Source organism: Nicotiana tabacum, chromosome 20, assembly GCF_000715075.1.
Source record: "Nicotiana tabacum cultivar K326 chromosome 20, ASM71507v2, whole genome shotgun sequence".
NCBI lineage: Eukaryota > Viridiplantae > Streptophyta > Magnoliopsida > Solanales > Solanaceae > Nicotiana > Nicotiana tabacum.
In genome coordinates, this window is record NC_134099.1 from 15,219,403 (window position 1) to 15,225,159 (window position 5,757).

Consider the following 5,757-nt stretch of genomic DNA (forward strand, 5'->3'; position numbering starts at 1 on the left):
AAAATACAACAGCTATAACCAATTTCCAATCAAATTTCATCAACAAATTTAAGCTAGAAACTCAGATTATGTCAAATATTATCAAAACAAAGACTAAGGATTCAGGGAACCAAACCATATGATGAACAATAAAGAAACAACTGAAATCATTTTGACTGAACAATATTTTTTAACAACAAACATACTTTCAGATTCAATAACAGTAACAAATTGAACATAACAAACAAGTAGATTCAAATCACTAAACTCAATAATCAATTGAACTTCAAATTAAATCTAACAACATTACAACCAAGATAAAGGATTCAAGTGATTAAACTAACACACTTCTATATTAAAACTAAACAAGAACAAATGAATAAAAACAAACTAAAGAAATAATCAAGAAATGATAAACAACGAACAAGAAAAGAATCAAACATATACTGATTTCAGATCCGAGAATATCAAACAAAATACGGACAGAAATGAAACTTAAACCAACTAATCGGATCGGAACAACGACGAACTCGAACGGAAACAAATCTTCCCGGAAACTTTGAAACCAAAATAACTCGAATCTGCCTGGAAATTTTTTGTATGTTTTCCGGTTGATTTCAGGCGATGAAGCTGGACGACGAAGGCACGAACACCACTGAAAATGACCGAACGGTCAGTGGTTTCCGGCGTGGCTGGGCGACGGACGAGTGAGCTGGGTTGACGACTAGTGGTCGCTTGGGATGAGGAGATGAAGCAGCAGCAATGGCTGCTGGCCATGGAGCAACGATGGTGGTCATGGGACTGTTTGGTCGACGAGAGGGAGGTGGTCGTCTGGTTTTTCCGGCGACTGGAGGGGTCGTTTGGACGTGAGGCTAGAGGTCGACGGACTGGTGAAAACGAAGCAAAAGAAGCAGCAGGTGAAGCTGGCTGGAGCTCGATGATGGTTTGACGCTCGTCGAAGAAGATGAAGACAGGGCAGAAGAAGCAGCAGCCATGGCGACGCTGGAGCTCGACGGACTGTGGTTGTTTAGGACGAGGGGTCGTTTTGCAGATGGTCGTTTGGGATAATGGGGACGACAGGGAGGGCAACCATGGACATGGTGGACGTGAGGAGGCTGTTGGACGTGAAGGGGAAGGGGCAGCCATGGGAGGGGGGCATTGGAGCTGGGGGGTTGGTTTGGAGAAGGAGAAGAAGAGAGGGGGGCGGATGGCTTTAGGGTTTTTTAGGGTTTTTTTTTCAAAAAAATGAAAAATGGAAGAAGGGGGTGTTTGTTTAGGGTTATGGGGCGGACCGGGTCGAGTCGACCTTGTAGGAGTTTATTTGGTTTGGGCTTGGTTGATTTAAATTAAAAAGGTGGCCCAATCCGATTTTCTTCTTATTTCCCATGCTTCTTTTTTTCTTCTTTTATTTTTTCTTAAACTAAAACTAAATTCTAAAAATCCTAAATTATCCTATAGAACTAAATTAATTTATAAAAGTGCAAATTAATTCTCAATAACAATTAACACACAATTAAATAGCAATTACGATAAAATCACACAATTTGGACATTAAATGCTAAAAATGCAACGTACATTATTTTTATGATTTTTTGTTCTTGTAAAACAAATTTAATTGCTCCTAATTGTAGAATTAAATTCTAAATGCAAATGCGACATATTTTTGAATTTTTTATTAATTTAACAATTAAACATGCACGGACAAATACAAATAATTATCCAAAATGCCACGAAATTCTCAAAATTGCACACAAAAGGAAAATTGTTTTATTTTGAATTTTTTGGGAGTAATTCTCATATAGGGCAAAAATCACGTGCTTACAAGTGTCTCGTTTCTTACCAAATCCTTTCTGAACTCGAACTAATCAACTCGATCACATAAAACACGGATAACGAAGATACATACATACGCCACGAGGTGGCTGATATTGATATAAGGCCGAGGGCCTGGATTTGATGCCACGAGATGGCTTGATATTGCGTTTGGGCCGTAAGGGGCCCCTCCCGGAGTCTGCACACCCCCAGTGAGCGCGGGTACCCATTGTGATCATAGAGTGAGCCCGAGGGGCTGAGAGTGTTCTGAGAGTGAGCCCGAGGGACTGGTACTGTTCTATGTGTTTACTTTATTTCATTTGTCTGCCATTACCTGTTGATTGTGTTACTTTATGTGTTATCTTCCTGATTGCCTAGCATTACCTGTTAAATTGAGTGTTGAGCCCGAGGGGAGAATTTCTTTGCTTATCTGCACTAATTATTTTGCATTCATTTGCATAACTGTTAAAAAAACCATTTTCAAAAGAGGTTTAAACTGAGCTAAGATATTTCTAAAGATTTCACAGTTTTTTTTTTTGGCAATCCGCTAGGCAAGCGCCTAGGGCTAATTTTTTATTAATGAAAGAAAAGAAAAATACAACAATTAGGAACAGTACAAATAAGGGAGACAATAGCACCGGTATTGTTACCCATATGCCTTGGCTATATAATCACTCCTCTGCGCCTCACATTGCCTTATGATAGCAGCCTCATGTAGAGGATTCATGGTGTAGCTGCCGGCAAAGTCTCACGAGGGCATATAATCTCATAGCCGTGTGGATATTTTTCCAAAGGCATAGTACCAAGGCATGTATAGGATTCATGATGGAACTGCATTACATTTAACGTTTCGCAACCAGCTTAATATTCAGTATTATTAGGTTCTTCTATTTTTGACTTGCTTTTCGCATGTGTACCGTGAATATTATGGAAGTTTATTCATTATATTTCTACATTCATATCATTTATCTTACATTTTAGACTACAAGATCAATTTTTCACTTACAGTCTAAGTCTTTCTTTCTATGATCTCTTCTATCATCAACTCTTTTTGGAGATCCTTTTTTTTTCTTAGCCTGATTCTGCTATTGTTGTTATTGGAAAACAGTTCTGAAAAAAGTTTGTGCAGAGGCAACAACAAATATTAGTCTTCATGCTGTCAATGGGAAGTTTATTCATTGGAGTTTTATTTTGAAGGTTTTTTTTACATATTTTTTCTTTCTATAAATATGGTTGTTGCCATTGAATTCTAATCCTTAAGCCATACATTTTCTTATATTCTTGAATGGCTTGATAAGAAAAGTAAGGTGATGATATTATTGACAAGCTTTCGCCTCAACTCTACGTCTTTCCTACTTCTATACAAGTCCAATTATTATGTATTGTGAATAATTTTTCGAGATACTACAAGTAACTTTTGTGAGGCTTAATAACTATTTTTTATTTAGTTATCATATATATTTTTCCTTTCAAGACTCTTTTATTTAAAACTGCTTTGGCTTTACCAATTTTTGTTTGTTCCGTTTATATCGAGTTATTTTCTCTGTTCAGCGACAGAACCGCTGAAAACATAAAAATTAAAGTCATCCTTCTCATTATTGGGTTAGAGGCTGATTTTCATGTTTTTAATCCGGACGTCAGGTTGAGCAACACAACCTTGAGGAAACAAATCCTCAATAAATGGTTATCGTCATGCCAAATAGCACATACATTAAATTAAGGTTATTTCCGATAGACTCTCGGCTAAAAAACGATAAAAATAAAGTAACAAGCAAGGTTGGTGTTGGAGGTTACATGGCGCCGGCTCAACCGACTGGTGCCTATGATATTCGAATACTTTGAATTGGAGATCTGTAATTTTGGATGGATGAATAATATCTCTATAGCTGCTTTGCAAAAGTTGGAGACGTACTAAAGTTTCTAAAATACATTGTTATGCTGATTGTTTTAATATGTAAATTGTATCTTAGGGAGAAGAATAAATTTTTTAAATTGTTGTGAGTATTGATAGTGTTTACTATTGTCATATGCTTTGGATTAATTTTCTACAGAGTGTAATGCAAGTTTATCTAAGGTAAATGAATATTACACACTGGTGTTTATATGTAGCAACTAATTTTATGTGATAAACTAAGTATCACTAACATCTCTATATTATCTCGGTTGACAAGTTTGAGAAAGTTACAAAACTAATTTATCCCATTAAAATCATTTATTTTCCATAATTTTTCTAAATTACCGTCCTTCTTTGTACTCAAAATTGCACAGTTGAAGGCCATTCACAATATGAAGAATGTGTGGAGCTTTTCAAAAATAATCTTGCATTCAAAGGTTAATTTAATTTTATATAAATGTAAAGTTCATTGCCTGCAACATGCAAAGCAAAGTAGTTTATAATGCAGTATAGTTAAGGCGGCAAGAAAATCTAACAATAGAGCAGTGAAAATAACGATAAGATAAAATTTTGTGAAATTACTCTTATTTAATATTTTTCGTGCATCGCGTAGGTACGTATACTAATTTTACAGAACAAACCTTAAACACTGGCCCAGGGCATATTTTATAAAAGCGAAAGTTGTTTTCTCTTTTTCTTTACTTTTCTTTTCCATCACTCTCTAATTAACGAATGACTGTGATTTTACTATGTGATTGTTTATCTTTAAAATTGTCTAAAGTGTAAGAGTGCAATAATTTTTTATGTTACTTTGCTTTCGAGCTGTGACCTATACGTTCAATAAAAATAAAAATAAAATTTATGTACTAATGGGGTAAGAATTAAATCAGGAATGCTGTCAGCTATAATACCGTAATAATTTTCACATTAATATAATGATATACTCAAACAAAGGGCTCGCCAACAAATACCGTAAAAATTGAAGCCTGCTGCAATAAAAAATCAAATTTACTTGACAAGACATATATTGAGGAAGTACCTCCTAAACCTCTCCCTTCTCACTAAAAAACATTACTTCCCTTTCAGCAATAACTCAATCCAAATCAAGCCTCAAACACCGCCTTTCCTTTTGAAGTAGGCTCTAAATCAATTGTATCTAGACATAATCAAATTAATAACATCAATAAACGCTAAACAGTCCAATTTCAATGCTTAATTATAGCTTTCTCATCATTCTTCCCAAAAAGTCAAAAATTGACCCTGGGCCCGCTTGGTCAAAACACGAGGTTTGGATCCAAAACTCGATCACTCATTCATCCACGAGCCCGAATATATAATTAGTTCCAAAATTTGACCCCAAAACAAGGTCTAAATTACAATTATACAAAAAACCCTAACTCTACCCAAATCCCTAATTTTTGACTCTTAAAAACATGATTTAGGCCTAGAAATCTAATGGGTGTTAATGAAAATAGAAGAAAATGAGTCTAAGATTACATACCTATGGATTGGTAGTGAAATCCTCTTTCAAAAATCGCCCAATTTTGGAGTTTGGAAGAAGAAATTATGAACTTTTGACTAAGTCCCGTTTTTGCTTCTGTTTCAAAATCACTGGACAGGCCTTCATCACGTTCACGATAGGCATGCGTGTTCGCGATGAGTTAGGCCTCGGTGACCTTCGCGTTCGTGACATTGGGCTCGCGTTCGCAGAACTTTGACCGCTCGAGCCTTCGCGTTCACGGGCCAGTGGTCGCGTTCATGTAGAACAAGTGAGGACCCCCTCCCCCCCCAAGCCAATTGCCTTACACGTTCGCAAGTGCTTGGACGCGTTCGCGAAGGGTATTTTCCCCTCAGCCTCGCGTTCGCGTCTCAAGCTTCGCGTACACGAAGAAGAAATCTCTGGGAGATTTGCCTTACGCGTTCGCGAGTGGGACCATGCGAACGCGAAAAACAAAATCCTTCGACACTGAACAGCCAAAAACCTGCAACTTTTTATGAGTTCAAAACTTTTCGAAACCCATACGAAACTCGCCCGAGCCCTCGGGGCTCCAAACCAAACATACGTACTAACT